A 22,794-nucleotide genomic window follows, 5' to 3' on the forward strand; every position below is an offset into this window, starting at 1 on the left:
TTTTTTTTTTTTTTACTTAGGCTAGTATTAGTTTTTTTGTGACATTTAAATTTGTGACAAATTATGACATTATGTAACCATAACTAATTATATAACTTCTATGAATACAGGTGAAATGTCAGATGTTTAATACATTGCCTACAACTATGACTAGTTTTACCTTCAAGGAAAGAAAAGGGTGAATCATTTATTCCTGTCAAGTTTTTTTTTTGCAGTGGATTTCATCCACCTGAGCACAGTACTATTTACAGTGGCCTTTAAGATAAGGGATCCTTTGCCTGTCCGAGGTAAACATCTCTGTTACTTAGAGGCTGTAAAAGAGACATTTTGTAACCTTCAGGATGCGAGACACTCTTAAGAGCAAACCGTTCCCCCTCAGACAGCCACAGAGCGTGTCGGTGTCTGTGGAAAGCCCTGACACACCCGGAGCAAAACCATGGCCATCCCTCGGATCTTTTCCTCATCCATATTGGACTTTTATGTCGTAACACCCTTCGACTAATCCATTTTTCATCATATAGGCTGTTGAGATCAAAATTGAAGCAGGAGCCATCAAGGAATGCCGGTTGGTTTTTTTCTTCCTATGCCCTCCACAGGTTCCTCACATGTTGAGATGGAGTGGTCACGCAGGCCTTCCTATCAAACAGGCAGACTTCAGTCAGGAGATCAGAGACAGATTATACAGCGAGGGAGCCTTGAACAGGGCCACTGGTTATCACAGAGGAGGGATGAGTTCGTTTTCCATTTTCATGGCGTCTGCCTGACTGGCATATTTTGTGCATTGCCTGCGACACAGAAAGAGAGCATCACCATATGCAACATGTTTAAAGCCAGCAGGACGTAACCTAAACAATAGCAGTTTTTTCCCCCTTAAATTATCTCCATTCCATCTCAGGTAAACCAGTAACAAATGCTCCTTGTTGGGGTTGACATTTGAGTTAGCTCCCTCCCTTGCTTTTTGTGGTAGGGAGTGGGATGGAAAGACCTGGTGTGCTCTGTCTCTCTCTTACTGTCTTTCTGTCTTTCGTCTTTGAGCGGAAACCGAGCCTGCTTCTCTTCAGACATCTCTTTGAACATGAGGGTGGAGACAGGATTCCTCTCGTGCTGTGCTGTGTGGGCTGACTGCCAAAGCGATGTTGGTGTAAGCTGATGTGTGGTGGTAGGCGCATTAAGGAGAGTGACAGGATGATGGGCCTGTCTAAAAACATCAGTACCCTTTGAGTCCTGCGAATACCCTATCGTGGTGGCACATGGCCAATGGGGGCTCAATTGGCTCCTGCCCCCAGACACGAGACCCTGCACTCACTTCTCAACCTTTTGCCTGGATGCTGGGGGCAACTAGGCTCTAATTTCAAGGTGGTCAAAGTCACAGTGAGCATACGTAAGCGCTGCTTTCTAGGGTAGGGTTGCACCAGCCATTTGTATGGTCTTAAATTTGGAGTTAGAGTTATGCTAAGGCCTCAACTACTAGTTAGTTTATAACTTAATTTGTAAATTCAGGTGCACCATTTGTTCTTAAGGCAAGACTTGGATAGTAGGTTATAACATGTCCATGAAGTGATTTGTAAACACAAGTAATTGTGAAAAGCTGCGGATTTCACTTCATGTGGTTACAGCTGATGTTTCGAACATGTTAACTTTACACAAGTTAAGTTACATTTAATGTAACTTTAAATCTTTACAGGAACAATATCTGAATGTACAATCTTTAAATACTAAAACCGAAAACTGGAAATTTAGTTTTTATTTTAATTTTGTTTACCCCTTACATTAGCCGCTTTCCGACCAAGTAGTTACAGGAACTTAGTTCTAGGAACTGTCCACTTCTAAACAGTTCTAAGAACTACTCTCCCCCAAACTTGGTTTTACTGTTTGCGTTCGCACTGGTACTGGTAGGAGGGGTAAGGGAGTGACGCAAGCACGGAGACTTTTATTTTGATGGCGCGATGGACCTTTATTTTGGCGGCACTGAGAACGCCAGAGCAAACACAATGCTTGCATTCTCTGTGTTCATTAGTTAGCGATCTGTCTAACAGTACTGTTTAATATGTTATTAGATAGAACTGTTATAGAAAGTAGACAGTATATGAAAAAAAGGTTATTAGCTATGCCGTGTGGTTGATGTCCAGTGTTGCTAGCTGGGCAGATAAACATAATCATGTTTGGCTTGGTCCCATCAAAGTTGTGTTGGATTTTCTCTTCAGCATAAAGGTTTAGAGACCCATTGATCACTGTTTTTCATGTTTGTATAGTTAGTTTATGGAGTAATAAATATATAGGATATAATCTGTGTGTTTACATTCTAGCTGTTTTAAAAATGGCAGGTGCTGGTGTTCCGCGTGCGTCCGGTCAATCAGCGTACACTAACGTCCCGGGTAGTTCCTATAGCGCTGGTTTAGACCCTACTCTGAAGTAGGACCTAAATTAGTTCCTCCAAATGGAGTTCCTAGAACTAAAATCGTTCCTAGTTCCTGCGGTGCGAACACGCCGACATCTGGGTACTTTAGCCAATAGTTCTAGGAACTGTGAAAAGGTTCCTCCGGTCGGAAAGCGGCTATTGTTGCATGCTGAATATCCTATAATACCTTTATTCACAACATTCTCTCTTAAAATATAAGTGAATGAATGTAAATGTCCGTAACATCACTTGTGTCAAAAGGATTAAAGTTTGTCAGGTAAAACATGAGCTCACTGATATAATCCAGTTTGCATTAAAGCCATGCCATTTAATCAATATTTGGTTTCGGTTTAGATTTTTTATTTTGGGTTAGTCAAGATAAAACGATTATTGTGCACGTTCTGTTTCTTTCCTTCACAGTGGTGCACTTTCGCCCCTCTTTAAAAGCCTAAACTTAATGCCCAAATCATTCAAATCACGTAACGTGATTGGCGCAGAATGTGGTCCACTGCAGGACATTCTTGATATAAAAAATAATTATAAAAAGCACATTAAGCTGCGAAAGAGAAGGCGACTTTCCATGTGTGCTCTCCAAAATGGATCAGAACATAGACAACACAAGTATAATTTGGGGTTCGAGTGTGCGCTTAAGCAGTCAAATACACACTAAAATATGTCAAAATGGTGGGCTTGCAGGGTATTACCATAAACAAAGTTGATTGTCTAAAGTGAACGTAAACAGTTGGTAAAGAAATCTGGTATTGAAATTGGTATCAAGAATTTAAATGAAAATTATAGCAATCTTATTTCAGGCAAAATATATTTGATATATTAAAAAAATAGTAATTAATAAGATTTTGGCCATATTGCCACCAGGACCTGACTCCTTCTGTGTTCACTACTTTTCTGATGCTAAAAGAGAAAGGGAGTGTTTGTGTGTTTTTCACAGATCTTCGCTCCCCTATTGTGTCATTGTACACAAGGGCAGATGGCTCTCAGTGCAAAGGGCTTCGTTTCCACCCTGTCATTGGGAGTTGATGGCACAGTGAGTCATAGAGAGATGCAATGCTCTAACTTCCACTTGCAATCTGTTTCTGCATGACTTGATGACAGGACTCTCCACAATGCCAATTCAGAATCAAACCCATTATATATATATTTTTTTTATATATACATCAAATATACACAGAAGTTCCTCTTATGTTCCTTAGAAATGTTTGTTTTAGGAGCAGATATGATAAAGAAGACTTCTTGTTTTTTTAGGTTTTCAGGTCTAAATTGTTTTCTCCCCTCCTGGTAATGAATTCTATAATAGGAAACACTGGAGAGCTGTAGAAATCAGGCAGCTCTGTGTTCTGAGAGGATTAAATGATTACAATCTCTCAGTGCTCCTGATCTTATAATCATGTCCAGGATGCCACTAGATACCTCTACTGAAGTGATTAGAGCTTTGTTACAGATGTGGCGGCTTAATGGAGCCGGTAAACCCCTTGGGCGCAGAGTACAGGGGAAATTGTCATCTGCTGCTGGAAGCTGGCTGTTCAGCAGGGTCAAGGTCAGTGATGCTCAAGGGCTCTCAAGCCTAGCCGAATTGTGCGTTAGCAATATTAACAATGTTAGTGATGCCGCTGATGTCAGCTCGATCAAATTTCAGGACACTTCACTGCACACACACTTTCTTTGGCTCCTTGCTGAGCTACAAGCTATTACACATATCAGAGTCCATTGTCAGTAAGCCAGGGATAGACCTATAGCATAATTTTCCCTTAATTTGTTTTCCAGTGCAAAAACTCCCTGGCCAGTCAGATGAAGCAGAGAGAAAGTCAGAAAAGCTATTTTCTCTGACGTTGCAGTCTGTTTTGTGATTGATTTACAGTAATATGATCTAAAAATGTAGTGACTTATATTTAAATGTCATGCTATTAAGTGTTTTGGGTAATATTGTTCAAATTACTCACATTAAGGCATTTTGTTTTAAGCAGATAATTGAGTATTTAGGTCTTAAAGGTCCCATATTGTCAAAAATGAAATTGCCTGGCTTTTTTCATGATAGCAGAGGTCTAGGGGCTATGTAACTACCATATAAGTTTCAAAACAGTCAATCCACAGACAAATGCACACAGCCTGCATAAAGTAGCTGTGCCTTTTCACAAGCCGTTGTGACTTCCGTAAAAATGTGATGTCAGAACTACTCAGTCACCGCCTTCAAAACTGAGTTTTTGTTCAGTGCTGAATTCTGCATGCTGGCCAATCCTCTGATTAGAACAAACGAAGTGTTGACAATATGAAAGATTTATTTTGATTTACTTTCCTTTCCATTTCAGCAGAAGTGTTTCTAGTGTTAGAGAGAAGTGGTCTCATCAGTTACCTGCAAATCAAAGCCTTTGAAAAGTGCATTTGCCTGAGGGCAGTATGTTTTACAACTTGAATGCATTACGCATTTTGCCTGCGGACTGCATTGCCTGTGTCATAGTTAATTTGAAGTAAACACCTGAACCATTTTAGGGGCTCTCTGTATATAGTACAAGTTTTCTGCAGAGGTCAGAGGACACCATAAACTGGTATTTTGCACTCACTGTGGAGTTATTTATCTGTTAGCTATTATTCAGGTTACCAATATGCTTTTAAGAGCACAACGGTGGGAAAACAGTTATTACCTATACTCTTAAAAAATACAGGTTCCAAGTACAACCAAAAATGGATTTAAAGCCTGATGATATACAATGATATATTCCCCCCCCCCCCCCCCATTTTTCTTTAGTAGAAGTTTGGAAAACTTAGGGCTATGGCTTCTAGGTTCTAGGGCTTTACTCCGCTTTTCCTCCGTCAACCGATGATGTCTAGTCAGAGACATTTAACATCCATGGAACATTTCCATTGCACAAAAGGTTCTTTAGATTATTAAAATGTTCTTTTCCCCATAAGAGATAGCATAAGGGGCCACCACATTCTGGTCCAAACGGACCACACGTCGGTGTTCTCCTATTTAAATCACCAGGGGTGTCTGAGGTCGCGCCTTCTTTGCAGACTGGCGCACCAGATCCTCCTGTGATCCCAGGGGAAATTGTTGTCCCTTAGAGCAAAGTATGTCCCCGGTACCAAAGTTTGGGAGCAGACATCCTGTCGAGGCAGGGGCTGAAGCCCGGGGAATGGAGACTCCACCCCGAGCTGGTGGAGTTGATATGGGAGAGATTCGACCCGGCGGAAGTGGATCGATTTGCATCTCGAGAGACGGCTCATCGCCCGCTGTGGTTCTCTCTCATGCTTTCAGCCCTGTGGGGTTGGATGCGATGGCACAGGCATGGCCGAGGCAGAGCCTGTACGCCTTTCCCCTGATTGCTCTGCTCCCTGGAGTTCTAGAGAGGTCAGACTGGACGGGGCCAGTTTGCTTCAGGTAGCCCCATTTGGCCAGCCCTAGTCTGGTTCTCGGGCATCGTATAAATCCTGGCGGACCCTCTATGAGAGACTCCCTTCAGGAGGGACCTGCTCTCCCAGGCCGAGAGCACACTCTATCATCGGAGTTATGTAAACTCTGGGTCTGGCCCCTGAGGGTGCTTAATACCGAGAGGCTGGTCTCTCAGCTGGGGTGGTCAAGACCATACTCAATTCTAGAGCTCCATCCACGAGGAGACTGTAAGGCCTAGAATGGAATGTTCACATCCTGGTGTAGAAAGCAACGACTGAGACCCAGTTAACTGCCCTGTGGCTTCAGTGCTGGATTTCCTCCTGGATCGTGTCTCTGCTGGCCTTTCCCAGTCCACACTTAAGGTGTACATGGCTGCAATTGCTGCTTTCCACGCCCCTTTGAGTAATGGACTGCTGGGGAGGCACCAGCTGGTTGTATGGTTCCTCCGCTGAGAAGTGGCAGTGGCAGACCACACACCAGCTTATTGGTGGAGAGGAGACAGTATTAGGATAGGGTATTAACATGCCTAAAACTTTTGCACAGTACTGTATATATGGGATGATTAGGAGGCCATGATGGACAGAGGGCAAATTTGGCCTGGATGCCGGGGTTACACCCCTACTCTTTCAAAAGACATCCTGGGATTTTTTGTGACCACAGAGTTGGGACCTCGGTTTAACGTCTCATCCGAAAGGACGGGGCTCTTTGCTGGCCTCTCCAGCAGCAACCTGGTTTTCCCAGGAGGTCTCCCATCCAGGTACTAACCAGGCTCAACCCTGCTTAGCCTCAGTGGGCAACCAGTCTTGGGCTACAGGGTGATATGGTTGCTGGCACAATGATTCTTCAGGCCTGCCATCCTTCACCACATGTGTCGGCGGAGCAGGAGAGACTTCATTTACCCTGCTCATTGTGGGCCTTGGAGTTTTATGTTCAGAGGTCCTCTCGATGGAGGAGGTCAGACCAGTTTTATTTTGTTGCCCAATGTGTCGTCATACGACGCAGTGTGAGTTCCCTTGAAAGGGAACATCTCAGGTTACAACTGTAACCCTTGTACCCTGAGAAGGGAACAAGACGCGGTGTCCCTTTGCCACACCTCTGCATGCCTGAGAGCGACTTGTTTTGACCTATTAGAAGCTAACGCTGTTGTGTGCCAGCGTCCCTTTGTAACTTCCGTATCGCCGTCACGTTACATCATGATGCAGCACCAATCACGATTGGACTAGTTTCACACGTGCTTCAGACGCATTCATAATGAGGGTGTTCCCCAAAGTGTCATCATACGACGCAGCATCTCGTTCCCTTCTCAAGGAACAAGTGTTACAGTCGTAACCCGAGAGGTTTTTGGACTGCTCTAATTGAAGAGAAGGGTTTGTGTTAAAAATGTGCCAGAAATAGCTGCTCCACAGTTCATTTCATATAGTTTTAAAATATAGATATATATAATCTCTGAAGTTAATTTATATTACCCTCACAAAGAAAACAGTTGAGTAATAACAAAGAACAAAGCCCCAAAATTAAAGTAGCATTTAAATGCTTTCATAATCTTAGCTTGTCAGCAGAAATTTGATGGTGTTCAGCGAAGCACCAGCCACACTCACACCGAGTACTAATCATATTCTGTCAAGTTTTTCAGAGCCAATTTGTTAGCAAATATTACCACATCATACCGCAATAAACTCAGATAATTGTGTGGATGGGAGTGGTAGTGTAGCAGATCACATAAGAGATATGTAGGAGGCAGCACGTCACCAAATGATGCAGTTAATGGATTTGTGCATTCTGTCTCTGACAAGGCAGTGGGATTTTGTGGGTATTTTCATTTGTGAATGGATGTAATTATCATGCTAATGAATGAATTGCAATGCAGGATTCCTCAGCTTTTGCTCTGTGAAGCAACAGACTTGTGAGCAATCTGTACCTACTGACTGGTCTTCCTGTTATAGTTGATGTATAAAACCTGTAATCAAATCAGACAAGGGCTCAATCATACATGTTTTTCTCTAGCAGGGGCTGTTTACCCCTCAGCGCAATATCTGGATTTCCATTTGTGCACTAAATGTAAATACTTTTGAGAAAAAGGCTGTGGTTGAGTAAACACGGGGTGAGCGGCTCACTTGGCATGTTCGACAGATCTATGATCAGCCCGAGCATCTGTTGGTCTAATTCCTGTCTGTGAAACAAGAAGTCAAAGTTTTTATCTCTGTCTTTAAATGTTTATTGGTTTTGAAATGAGATTTGATGTGACATCTACTGTCTACAGCAGTGGTTTTCAGGGACAACTATTTTAACGATCTGAAACGAAAGTATAAAGCGCGAAACGCAAGTAACTTTGGGGGCGGGTCTTGCGCCCAACGCAAATCTAAAATGGGTTGGTCTGAAGTAGCTTCATTATTCATAGGTGTGGTTTGGGCGTAACGTGAAATAAACCAATCAGAGCGACATCTCACATTCCCTTTAAGAGCAGGCGCACTTGTTCCACGCCTCCTCTTTTCGCTGCACCGCCCCCGGGAGCGCAAGTTCATTTCCTATTTTACCGACGTGCTTCTGTGGAGGGAAAAGTCCGTTGTGCGCGGGTGCAAAATAGGAATGATACATGCGTGGGTGTACAAAGTCAATTGCGCTTGGTGCAAGATAGGGGCCTATGTATGTCTCCTTTATTTAACACATCTGATTCAGATCATCAGCTCGTTAAGTGAGAGAATGGACTGAAATTAGTGTGTCAGATAAAGGCTGGGCCCCAGTAAAAGATTTTTAAAACATGACATATAATACCACAAACATGACGATAAAAAAAAAAAAATCATTTATGATTTAACATTTTTGTTCCTATAGTGTGAGGAGTGCTGAGATGAGACTAATACAGCACACCACACACTACAGATTCCATTCACTAACAACCAGACTGTGAACACGAGAAATCTCGCAAAATCTCTCACAGTTTTTTGAGTAAACAAACATGGCGGAAGATGGGAAAGAAGAAATTACGAAATAGTGTTTGGACTGCTTTTTACAGAAAATTTGCAGAAAAAAGAAAAAGATTGGGATAATGTCATGCTATAATAATAATTTGTTACATTTATATAGCGCTTTTCTTGGCACTCGAAGCGCTTTACATTGAAGGGGGGATTCTCCTCAACCACCACCAATGTGCAGCATCCACCTGCGCCAGAATGCCCACCACACACTGGCTTATTGGTGGAGAGGAGACAGAGTGATGAAGCCAATCTTTATACATGGGGATGATTAGGAGGCCATGATGATGGACAGAGGCCAATTGACCAACATGACATCATGACTTTGCGTAAACATACACGCCACTTTCAAGTCAAGTGGCGTGTTATCTATACGCATTTTGAGCTATCCGCGTGTATGTCCACGCCGTCATCTTCCGCGTGTATGTCTACGCCGTTAAATGTCCGAGTGATTCCGCGTGTATGTCTACGCCGTTAAATGTCCGAGCGAAACGAAGCAAAATGTAAATCTACATCTGGGGAGCGATATTTTTTTTACTAGGATGGTAGGGGAAGACTCATAAATGGTATTAACCCCAGTGACGGGTAGGTTTAGGGACGGGGTTGGGGTAAGTCATATTTATATAGAGAGTAATGTAACGTTAAGTCAACGGCGTTGATAAACACGCTGAAAAGCGATTATGCGTGTTGATAGCACGCCAAAAATGGAAATACGAATTGGCGTGTCATACATACGCCATTTCATGAGATCAGTCTGAATTGACCTCGGTTTAGCGGTTTCTGTTTTAGTCTTCCATACTTTAGCGTTCCACATGACAATCTACAGAGTGTGTGCACGTTTGTCCTTGGGGTTTTCCCCACACAACAGTATTTCTGATTGTAAATATTACGTGTTGGATATTTACAATTTGAGATTGTTGGATATTTACAATTTGAGAACGTGCGACCCGACGTTCTTCCGAGCAGATTCAATCCCTCTTAACACACATCACACCACAGGAAAATCTGTTAAAATAATCTATAGATTCATCAAGATATTCTGGACTTTACCTAGGATTATCAGAAGGGGAGAATTGGGCCCGATTATCTTGTAGTGTGTGGGTGTACGGAGCGGTGGGTCTACAGGACCAGGGTTGAAAACCAGTATGTATGTATTTGTGTGTATATGTGTGTAATTAAAGTTAAATTGGGACACTTTTACCATTGAGATGACTGCAATACCTATTAGATTAGGGTAAAGTGTATCTGAAACCAGCCTAATTATGCAGGACTTCCTTAAGTCCAATTAGTTGACAGATTACCCACTGAAAATGTGTGGTTTTGCACATCACTGAATGATTCACAGATGCATTTTGAGGACTTCATTTGATGAAGTGATGACTCACATTCTGACATCTGTTTGACACAGCGTAGCTTAGCTATCTTTGCTTTGCATCTCAATGTTCATGCAATCAGACAGAATGTGGAATCTATCCTATCATTCAATGCCATATGCACAAACAACCAGTCTTCTATCTCTACCAGACCACTGTCAGGACCAACCGAATGTTCCTCTTTACAAAAAAACACAACAGCTCTTTTTTTCCGCCCAAGTATGCAGTTGATTTTATATCCTACAAGTCTCACAGTGAAGCTGGCTGCTGGGAAGTCAGCATAAAATGGTAGAAACCTCTAACAGCCTCTAACTCTAGTCGTCCATCATAGTCAGTCAGTTCCCCGAGTCATAGCATTTTTGAGAGCTCATTCATTAGAAATGCTTGTCATTGCTCTTATCTGTGTTTGATGTATGATAAGGCAACTTCAGGTAGAAGTGATTACATTGTCCCTCAGAAAAATTCAATCTAGCGGGATGCAACAGGCCAGCTGTGAACAGGTAACATTCAGGTAGAGATCATGTGAACGAATGAAGTGTTAACCTCTGAGGCACTAATGCATAAACACTTCTTTTTTTTTCAGTCACTTTTTCTCTCCATCCATTCTTTCCACCATTGTCTTACTCAGTTAAACTAGTGAAACTTAACTTTACCTTCTCAAGAAGAACTCTGATGGCAACAAATCATAGCTCATTAATGATGTACAGTATGATGTATTCTCAATGTTAATGTCGTTGGCAATCTCTATACTGATACATCCACCATAATGTTACAATTTTGAACAGATGTTCATTTCATAGATATAGATTTTCTTTACTGACCTCTGTTTAAAGATTGTGTTTCTACAGACTTTAATTCCTCTGGAGCTTCGCCCAGCTGAGCAGTGTTGTTTCCTTCTGGAGAGTCATTTAAATACATTTTAATATATCCTCTTGCCAATATATCTGATTTTGATTTGTAAAATCCAGCACTTTTTGGACTGTTATGGATACTATTCTCAGTAGTATTCCTCTTTTGTCACATTCTGTATGTTCTCTCTAGATCCACATCAACAACTTTATTAGCAATAATATCCAGAATTTTGTATCTGCTTGCCTGTACAATCATTTTGAGCAGGACAAAAAGGTTGGGTGTCATTTTTTTTATATAAATCCTTTTATGTCAATTTATATGTTATAAAAATATGTTTTATATACAATAACGTAAATAATTTTATAGTAAATCGGTGTGTTCCTTGTTTATTATAATATTTTTAGATGTTGGTTATTTAAACTGTTCAGCTAAAGTTTTCTTTTTGGCTGATTATTATATGTTCACAGATATCTGCATATAATGTGTAGTAAATATTATATAGTCTTCGGTTTGCAGATTGTTTGAAGAACCACATTGAACAATATTTATATAATCCACAAAATAATCTCCAGATTCATCAATTGTCTAAATCATTTAGGTGCATTTAGGTGTCTAAAACATTTTTTTATAGTATTGTACATTTTTATTGTATTTTTTTTTAGTTCTAGTATTTGTTTTATTTATTTATTTTTGTATCAAAAGCCTCCAGCGTTCACTCAAGAGGCTTAAAGACTGTAAACAAATTAGAGGAAGAGAAAAAAGAACAGCATTGCTCTGATATACTGTGGCTCTGCTTGCAACCTAATTTCAACTAATTACCATCAGTCACCCGGCACAATGAGTTCTCAAAGCTGAGTATTTGCAAAAAAAAATATGAGGTTTCCTACAGTTTTTCATTTTGGAGCAGCAAGTGTTTTTTTTTTTGTTTTGTTTTTAAGTTTTATCTCTCTGTCTTGTTTTTACTTCACTCTTGGTTGCCATAAACATTTTTGTCTTTGGCCTCATTTAAAATACATAGAAATGGCTCTTGTTTGATTAAATATGTATTCTTCATTAGGATAAGTCATTCATGCTTTGATATTATTGCTTGGTTTATCATATTTTGATCTAATTCTTTATATCCTCTTATAGTGGCTTTACAGCTGTCTGTGCTTTACAGTACACTCCTCAGGTCCATGTCGAAAAGCCCTAGGGTGTATCAGCGTCTATATATCTGAGCCACTGATCACTGGCTTTCCTCCCTGACAAACCCCCACTCACATTGCTGATCTCAAAGGCTTACATTGTTCCTGACATTTGCTGCAGTGCTCCACATTTGAATTTCCTCCTAAGCATGTCTTGACTTTTTGAGAGGGGGTGAGTAAGAGATATCGGAGAAACATCAAACAAATGAGTGTGTACGGACAATAGCATGAATTATGAGTGCAACCGTCCTGAGGGGCAAAACATCCCGCAAATGATGTTTAGCATGATTTGCCATTGTGCACATCCCACAGGGGGCTTCTTATGGCTATGACGCCACTCTCTGTGGCCTCAGTGGGTTGTCCATAATAAGAGTTGCAGAGGACCTTCCGCAACTTGGGCTTAATTAAGACACAAGTTTTTCATTTTTAATCAGTTTGATTTGTCAAAAACTCTTCACTGTGATCCTGATTTTTATTTCTGTGCCATGCATGTATGTGTCAACCCTGGCATGATAAAGCATGGCATGTATCTCTGTAGAGGGTGAAGAAATGCTATGATTGTACCGCCTTAGCTGCAGCGTCTAGACAGCAAAGAGAAATTGAATTAAAAACACAAATTCCCAACAGCATGCAGCATTTCCACTGATTTTGACAAAGTCGTGTGTGACGTGTCTCGGTGGGCCCCCCACCTCTCCCAAAAAGATGAAGGTCTTTTATTCAGTTGCATCTGACAAAAGAAATCGCGACTTGGTACAGAAGCAGCTGAGGCATATTTTAAGACACAAAGAAAGCGCTCTCTTTTTCGGTCACAAAGCACAGAGGAACATCCAACCAGAACATAAGAGCACAAGAAGATTGGAGGATCAGTGCACTTTCTTCAGCTGGAGAGTACTGTGAAGCATTTGATCTGAATATGTAACCGGAGCACTGTTGGAGAGTGTGTATCTGGAGTTCCAACAGAATGTGTGTGTGGGGGATAAACTGTACATGGGCGAGTGAAGGAGTTTGACGGTGCATGTTTTGTCTGCTCAGAGATTGTCTCTCGTCTCTGCTCTTTATATTTTGATTTCATATTTCAGCTCCCCTCAGGTGAGCGAGATGAAGTGTTAATGGAGAAGATGAAGAACCCTGGTGATCTCCCATCAGTCCGCAGGCCCGGCTCAGGCAGGAGAGCATCAGTCCTACTAATCAGCAGAGAGAGGAATGCGCATGGAAAGCTGCCATCCTTACCTCCTCAATACTAGGGTCATTTCATCCCCAGCAGGGTTTCCTCATATGGAACCTCATTTCTCCTCTGGATTTCTCATCTGTACCTGACTGTGCCTAGATACTCCATGCCCACTCTCGCGCTGAGCTTTAAAGTCCTGCTGTATAACCCAAAAATGTTACACATGATTTGTAATCGTGTCTCCTTCTGTAGACATGAGAAAAAATTTACTTTTGATATTATGATAATCCAGTAGCATGAGTTCTGCTTTTTGTCTTATAGAGTGCAATCTCACTGCTTTTCCAGTGTAAGGGCATGCCGGTATTGATGCCGAAGCCAGTGAACTGAACTGGACCCTTCTATGTGTATGCAGTTTGGCAAAATAGATTCAAAACTAGATTGCTCCCAAAGTAATCAACAATCAGTATTCTCCTTTTTCTGATAATGAATTTGAATTGAATTGACCACACCCCACAGGAAGCTGAATTCAAATGATAGGAATAGGAATTTGCTGAACTACATTTAAAAGAAATTCAATGCAGGTATTGCATTGAAATAAATATAAACAAATTTCTAGGTGACATTTCAAACATCCATCCATCCATCCACCTACCTTCCTACCTACTGTACCTACCTAGCTATCTTCCTACCTTTCTACCTTCCTTAATACCCACCCACAGTATATAGAATATTTCTTTTAGATTTCATTTTAAATGAAAATTAATTTTAATTTTAATTCTTACATTCGAATTTCAATTCGGCATCCTTTTTGCTACTTCAGTTAAAATTCAGCAATTCAAGTAATTTATTTAGTTCTCAATTTAATTCTGATTGGCGCAAAGCTACTGTTTTTAGACTGCAAACACCCGATGCGGCAAACAACGCGTGTTAAACTAACCAACATTCAGATTATCCCCTGGTTTCACAGACAGGGCTTAAGACTAGTCCTAGACTAAAATGTAAGTCTGAGCTGTTTCCACTGAAATAAACTTGCACTGACTGATCTTAAAAATATATCAGTACCTTTTTAGTTTTAAGATGCACATCGGTAATGTTTTTTTCTAAGCATGTTTATAAAAATTACTTAAATGTCCTAATTGATCTATGGTCTAATCCTGGCTTAGTCTAAGCCCTGTCTGTGAAACCGGGCCCATATGTACTGAATGTAAGTGTTGCACAGTGTTTCCATCCAATTTGTTTTCCCCTTATTCACATAAAGGCACTGAATTACTTTGGATGTTGATATATGTTTCAAGCACATTTGTGTGCAGGTTTTGAAGTAACATAAGTCGCTGTTTCACCATTGGGCCGAACGGTTCTAAGAACAGTAATGAACGGTTCCAGTTATTTTCCACTTGAGCTTGGTTCACCATGGCACGGCACGGTTACAAACCATTCTCGGCCCGGTAGAATGTGTGTAGTAATGTCGCCACTCAGGATTGGTCACTTGTCTGTTGCCTGAACGCCAGTTTCTCTGTAGCTGGCCAAGCATGCTATTTGAGCGAAGTTAACGCAAGCTAATAATAAAATTAAAAGAAAATCTGATCATCCTCCATAAAGCGTTTGCTATTTACATCTTACATCTTCTGTAAACTCTTGGATTACCAAGGAAACGACTGGCACATTTGTATTATGTTCCAAAGAGTTCCATTATCAGCCACACAGTGAAAAATTAAACCATATCCGCACCGATTGGGCTGGATTGGCACGGAATGGAACGGTTAAGAAATGAGAACTGTTTAAACTGAAAAGCAGCTATAGTCAGTTATATCATTATTCAACCTTTCAAGACAGTGGGAACTCAGGCTAGTTCTGAGAGACGTCCTCCAGCACAAGAACCAGCACCATGTCTGAGTCTGCCTGAAACCCTGGTTGGCCTAAACAGGAGGTGTTACAGGGGATGTCTGCTCAAGTCTCTCCAGGGACACAGAGATGGATTGATTACCCAATGAGTCTGTGTTTTGCTTGCTTTCTGTCCTGTGTGGTTTGTGCTCCATGCTTGACAATGCGAACAATACTGGCAGCTATTCAATGGATTTATTTGTAGCAGAGCAGGTTGCACGTTCGGCAGCCTTGTTCATTTTGTTTTCCTGAATGTGTCTTCACTTGTCTGAAAATGCTGGTCTCTCTGAGTCACATTCCATTAAGAGGCTTTTCTGGAAAAGCTTATGAAGTGCTGAGAGAACTAAAGCAGCAAAAGTGTTTGAATAGAGCAGAAGAGTCAATAGATGTCTGAATAGACTGAGACCCTCTCTCATTACACTGCCTGATTGAACAACTAGGAAATTTTCACGATGAATCAGGCTTATGGTAAAGACCCTCCAGTGCCTTCTCTCTTTTCCTTTCTCACTCTCTGAGCAGTCTTTTAAAGTGGGATAAATTGTGGAGTAATATAAACAGAGGATTGGTCTCTCCTGGTGCAGACGATGATTGAATATGAGGGCCCCTGCGTCGGGAAGTTGGTTAAGTCAAGGAGTTATTAAGAAGATGGCTGTAAATGACAGCGATGCCAAATGGAGCCAGTGGCTTGGGACGGGTTTGAAGCCAGGATGAGTTTTCAGGATAAGAGCTGGATTTAAATAAATTGACTTTCCCTTCCCGTGACTAAAACGGATTGTTGTTGAGAGTATTGGGGCCAAAGCGAGCGGTAAACATTTATTAGAAATCCATAGCCTTGGAACAAACAACACGGCTCCTCTCGTTTTCCTCGGCATGCTCCACAAAGCCCCGTCGTCATGACTTTCAATCCCAGTTACGTAATCCATTTACCACCTGTAAAGCTCGCCCAGGAAATTGCCTCCTCAACCAATTGGTCAACAAGCTTTTTAAGGATGTCACATGGACATCTCTTTTAATTCTGTTTAAGAAGCCGCTATGCCCAGGATGAGTGCAGATGTGGAAAGTCACAGCGATGCCCTATTAACTAAGTGAGCGAGTCACAAGATGCACACTACGTAGTCATCAATCTCTCCTCCCGGTAAGCACATTCTAATTTACAGTCTCAAGCTGTGGCTTTACAGCCTAGTTTCGCCTTCATGGCTTTGTGCTGAAAACGTGTCAGGATTCTAAGCATGGCATGAATCAAACTGTGGCATTCTCCTTTAGATATTTTAGTGTTTTATGCCCTAATGTCGGGTGCACCGAGAGGTGATTGGTTTTGGGTGCGTGTGTGTGTGTGTGTATGTGTAATTGTGACATGTTGTGTCCACTAAATGTATGCTTGTGTGTGTGTGTAAAAGAGAAATAAACTGCTCATCTGACCTTAAGCGTTGTTTGGCATATTCTCTCGCGTATGGGACTGCTGGAACAACAGCTTAGTTTTCAGTGCACTCCTGTCGGATGGTTAAGAATAGACTGTCTCTGCTAGCACTGCTCTCTTTCTTCCCTGGTGTCTACAGACCACCTGTGCTGTAGAAGATGGACAAACAGAGAAATTCAGATGGAAATATAGCTGTTACATGCTGTGTATTGAGTGTATTCTGTGCAACCATTTTCAACAGAAAGAATTTTGTCTGCTTTTCGGGTCAACATAAACCAATTGTTTATGTTTGCAAGGCATAAAAATACATATATCTAAATATAATAAAAAAAGTAGAGTTGGCTTTAAAGAGCAAGCCACACTTCCATCAACTGGTTTGAAACATTCTCTTAATGTAAGCTTAGCGTTAAGTTCTGCCAGGAAGACTCAATCAGCGCGTCATGAATTAACTCACTTCTAACCAATCATGTGTTAACACTCTCAGTATAAAAGAATGGTACTTACATCCGTCTGAGTTCGCAGATACTGACGGCGCCAATTACCTCCATCCTCCCCATCCACCTCCAAGATGGTCCTTTCCCTCCATCCTCCCCACCACCACCAGGATGGTCCCTTCCTTTACCTCCAGGGGGTCGGCTGCGCCCCTGCCTTCATCTTCAGGCGGGATTTGCAGATTCCGTTACCCTCGCATTGCTTGCTAAGGACGGGGCCTACGCCAAAGACTATGCTTGCTGAGCTATTAATAAATTTACTCTTGTTATATCATTTTATCTCCCGAGTCTTTCTGGTAGAACTGGCCCTGGGTCAGCAGGCCATCTTTTTAGTTGAGTCCTGGTACATATACAGATAAAATTGGTTTTCTTCTATCTTTACAGGTCGTGACTTGTAATTTTACACACTCAATAACTCAAGCACCTCATTGGAGATGAGTCAACCAGTCATAAATCAGTTTTAGTTTAATTTTTGGCAATCTCTATTCCGGAATTGCACACAAACTGCATTGCAATCCTTTCCTTTTGTTTGGAAATATTATGAAGCCTATAAACAGGATGGTAACAAAGTCCACTTTGCCAGAAGAGCAAAAAAGACAAAACAATCACTGTTCGTGATGCTCGAAATATAGTAAGAAAAATATAAATATTAAATTGGGGGTTTATATGAATGTATCGCTGAAGAGAACTGACGGTCTTCAGAAAAGTTTAAATTCCATTTTCTTTTCCTCTTACCTCCATGTAAAGTAGTTTATAAGCGCAGCTCTGCTTTGTGTACAGCGGTACCCAAAGGTACCCTGCTGTTCCATAAGCACCACCTACTGTCAGAAAGGGAATTTGCATTTCATTCAGTATGCCTGCTGTTTTTGTTTTGTGCAGGTGTCTTATGTAGCATTATTTCACAAATCTAAAGTCAGACCATTCTGCTTTTGCTTTCAATCTTGAAATTATACAATCTAATTCAAATCAAAAACAACTGCTCATGCTACATGTGTGTAGCATCTTTGATTGTGATCATATGCAGTGGTTGCCACTAATTTCAAATGGCTACGGATATTTTTTGTTTGAAGCCAGTTTGCCTGTTATAGAGCAAATAAACAACAAACAAATTTGCTTGAAGAAAAAATCAGCCTATTTGCTATTCGGCCATGAAAAATCATGATGCATCACTACACGTCAACTTCTAATCATATGTATTGTCTGAAAAATCATTGCTTAGGTTCATCCATTGGCTTTCCTCATGCTTAAGCAGCTTGAGGGATTATGTGTGTATGCATGGGGACGAGATGTGTAGATTCTTGTTGTACGCTGCCAGAATTAACCCGCATCTTGTTTGTAGGCTCGACAGGTAGCTGTGGAGCTGGAAGCCAGCCGTCCCTGACAGCGGCATCAATATCACGTCTGGGGGCCACAGGCGGGGAAGAAATTTCTGCTGCACATTTCACAACTCCCATTGATACTTTCAGTGGTTGCCATGACAGCAAGTTGCTGGTTTTAATGGAAGTGGTTTTGTTAATATAAAATTTAGCCGTGGCCATAACATCTCTCCCATGATGCAGCAGGTCTCCATTGATCAGAGGTAAGAATGCAGTGCTCCAGGATCCCGGTTCCACCCCTTTTTTGTGCATTCTTATCAGGGCAAAAGAAGAGCAAATGAAATGAAGCAGTTATAAGATTCATGATGTGTCTCAATTAAGACACAATCAGAGCACATCTCAGTAGTGCTGTGGCTCTTTCCCTACCCACCAGCATGAAAGAGCAGAAGGTTTTCTGTTTTACGATGGCATGCATCTTTGATTGCTTGTTAGGCTCCTGTGCCATATGCATATCCAGAGATCTGTCACTTTGTTTATTTGAAGAAGAACCTGATTATGTCGAAGTTTTTTCCTCTTTAGATGTTGAAACGTGGTAGAGAAGATGACAGTTCATCTAACTGTCTCATAGTGCAGGGGGTTTCAAACTGAGGGGCCAGGGGGCTGCAAGGCCAATAATTGTTATTATTTTATTTAATAATTTTTTTTTACAAAATATATATTTTAGGGGTGTCAAATTTATGTTAACTTAACATATCCATACATATATGTAACACTATACCATTTAACCAAACTTTTGTCATTTTGAATTTTATGGTTTCATTAATTGCGAGACTAATTATGATTATTGCTTTGTTTATTGACCTAGTTTTGAACAATAAGAAATAACCAAATATACAGTAAAAGCTGCATATAAATGCTATGCAAATGAACTTGAATTAATCATTGAAATTACTGATATTGGGGAAGCTGATATTGGGGTCTTTGACGTCAAAGTTTGAAAACCCCTTTCATAGCACTTTTAAATATATGTTGTTCTGTGTCTTAGAATGAAAACTGTGCTGGTGTAGTGAAAAGTTAGCCAATAGAGCATCTTTTTCTTCAAGTTTATGCAGTTTCAGTACATGAGCAAAGTGTGCATTTTCTTGACAGTGACAGAGTAGCGCTTGCAGTCTGCAATGCTTCTCCTCCCCATCTCCCCTCACTCCAAAATTTAATAAATAAAGAGGGGGGGGGGGGAGAACATCTGAACACCAATCAGAAGAATACACCTGTTCCTTGTGGGCCACGCTGATGATGTCATCACCCGCCTCTTTCCATCTCTTGGGAAGGGTGCAGTGTCCTCCACAGGGAATCCTGGCATGGAGGTGTGAGACAAGGAATCGTCCAGGCAATATTTATCTCACTTATGGCTGTCCAACACATTGCTGCCGAGCAAATCTTGCCCACTCTCTCACAATTCCATGCTGATTTCTGTCCCAACACAAATCCTGTGTGACTAAGAAGACTGGCTCGTCTTGCTCACTATGGTCAGGTTCCATCTTGCCTCTCTGTGGTACGTTATCAGAAGCTGCACAGATCACACACAGTGAGTGTTTCGTAGGAGTCGTGGCTTGGGCGGATGACTTGGCAGATTCTCAGTTGATTAGCTGAGTGTTCACAGATACAGCTGCCACACTGCGTGGTAATAAGAACAACATTCCCATGCCATGTGGCATTATTCTGATTATGACGGTATTCTAGCTATGACAATGTGGTAATTAGAGGATCTGCATGCTTCGATGAGTCTTCATCGCCACTCAGCCCCCAAGATATTCCTCATCTCTGGCTGAAGGCTAATAAGCATCCAAGCAGTTAAGAGCCTGAGGAGGAAGACACTTGTGCACATGGAACGGCAGGCCCACCATCTTCTGGTGCAAAAAAAAAAAAAAAAAACCTGACACGATCAGCTTTGTGATCTTAAAGAGACTGTTTCGTCAAAAATCATAATTGTTACAGTGTACTTGTCATGGAACAGAAGAATGCTGACAAAGGTAAAATCTGAATAGAGTTTATTGCATAACACACAGGAAGTTAGCAGGTGAGTCTCTGGATTGCAGAACGTGATGGTGATGCTGGCATGTGACTGATAAGTCATATCTGTAGCAGGTAGAGATGAGAAGTGGCTGGTGGACTGAAGACTGGCAGACGATGACATAGAAGACGAAGGACGGGACAGTTTGATGCACAGGTTAGTAATCCACAGGTAAGTAGTCAGGTACGTGTTCAGGGTAGAATGACGAGACCAGACCGATATGTGTGTGTTTGGTGCTGGCTTTTATGGAGGAACTGATGAGGCTGATGGTAGACAGGTGTGTTGATTGTTGAGTGTGCACAGGTGATAGCCAGAGAGGATGATGGGAAACTTAGTGTGCTGAGGTGACTGGTCTGGGGCCTCATTTATAACCGTTGCATACGCACAAAACAGGCCCTGAAAGAGGCGTATGCCACTTCCGACGCATAAGTTGTGATTTATAAAAACAAACTTGACGCACCTGCATGCAAACTCTGACCCATGTGTACGAACATTTTGGAGACGGAGCAGTTTGGCGACACCGATGGTGAGCTGGAGTTTTTGTCTTTTTGGTCACTTTTAGGCAGAACATTTAAAGAAAATTATACATATACAGAAAGACAATACAAATAATAATATAATTTCACTCACCAAGCCTATCACATGAAGCAAACATCCATCCATTCTTAAATGTCCGCGCAACCGAGCGCGTTGGGCCGTTTAGTGAAACTGTCACATATTTATCTAACGGCAGATGAAGGAAAACGTACTCGGTTACCTAACGTAACCTCGGTTCTCTCTAGAAGAGGGAACGAGTATTGCGTAAGTTGCTTACGCTACGGGAAAGTTGTCTTTTCTCGAGATCTGAAGCCAAAAATTATCCTTAATTTTGTATTTATTGTCAACGCAGTGCGGCAGCCAGCAGACCATAGCAGGCTGTATAAGCGTGCTCATTGGCTGTCCTGCGGCAACTGCAGCAGCCTACCAGTGAGCCCTGCGTGACGTCACGCGTCACTTCGCGCCCTCCACGCGCCTCAGCCCGCCAGAATGGGTGTGGCTAGCGTGTATAAAAGAGGGGCTCACAGGCTGAAATTCTGGTTTTCATAGACTGAAGCGAATAAGCTCGTGGCGCGACACGGCAGGTTACGCAATACTCGTTCCCTCTTCTAGAGAGAACCGAGGTTACGTTAGGTAACCGAGTACGTTCTCTTACGAGAGGTTCTCTCGTATTGCGTAAGTTGCTTACGCTACGGGAACCCCTTGTAAACGCCGTGCGCGCTGAGCATCCGCTGCTTGAGTCCCAGGGGAGCCCGGGGAACACAACATGCGGGAACAGGCGGCCAGCAGCGCGGGCCAGCACATGTCATAAGCACTTCATAGGTATACAGAGCGGCTCTGCCGGTCTATGTATAAGCATGGAGAATGCGGCCAGCAGCGCAGGCCAGCACAGTACATAAGCACATCATAGGGAGAATATAGAGCGGCTTCGCCGGTCTATGTATAGAGAGTATAACCCCTAGCGCAGCTGAGTGGAGAATAGGCGGCCAGCAACGCGGGCCAGCACCAGTGCACAAGCGCGTGATGGGGAAAATATAGAGCGGCTCTGCCGGTCTGTATATAGAGAATCTCATCCCTTAGTGCAGCTCACCAGAAAGCTAGTAGTACACGAAAGTAGTCTGCGCATGAACGACTGGGCAGAACATACATATCACTTAAACTGATAACAGTTTAGCCTGCAAGGCGGGAACTTCCAGGTTATAAAATCTCACGAATGTAGAGGGGGAGGCCCAGCCTGCCGCCATACAATGTCGTGAATAGAAATCCCGCTGGACCAAGCCCACGACGAGGCCATGCCTCTAGTGGAATGGGCTCTGATGCCCATAGGGCACTGCAGGTGTTTGGACGCATAAGCTGCTGCAATAGCGTCCACTATCCATCTGGACAGGCTCTGTTTCGAGGCGGCGAGACCCCTGGTGCGCCCACCAAACGAAACAAAGAGCTGCTCAGAACCCCTGAAGGCGGCGGAGCGTGTGATGTAAACTCTCAGCGCCCTGACGGGGCATAAGAGGTTATCACTGTCCTCACTATCGGATGCTGGCAGAGCCGACAGGGAGATGATCTGCGCCCTAAAGGGAGTGCCAATCGCTTTGGGGACAGTAACCGTGTCTCGGTTTGAGGATGACTTTGGAGTCATTTGGTCCAAACTCGAGACCTGCAGGGCTAACAGACAGTGCGTGTAGATCCCCCACGAGCGAAAGGTATTTCAGATCCACGGATTCTAACAGT

At 42.2% G+C, this 22,794-nt stretch overlaps 2 protein-coding genes across 2 annotated transcripts in view; one reads left to right on the forward strand and one right to left on the reverse strand.

The window, feature by feature from the left end:
- nrxn3a (neurexin 3a) overlaps window positions 1-22,794 on the reverse strand; it is a 759,351-nt gene that overhangs the window by 209,080 nt on the left and 527,477 nt on the right. The gene's annotated exons all lie outside the window — the stretch shown is intronic.
- The window catches only part of efcab11 (EF-hand calcium binding domain 11), an 81,374-nt gene that overhangs the window by 47,801 nt on the left and 10,779 nt on the right, over window positions 1-22,794 (forward strand). The gene's annotated exons all lie outside the window — the stretch shown is intronic.

Source organism: Rutilus rutilus (assembly GCF_951802725.1).
Source record: "Rutilus rutilus genome assembly, chromosome: 21".
NCBI lineage: Eukaryota > Metazoa > Chordata > Actinopteri > Cypriniformes > Leuciscidae > Rutilus > Rutilus rutilus.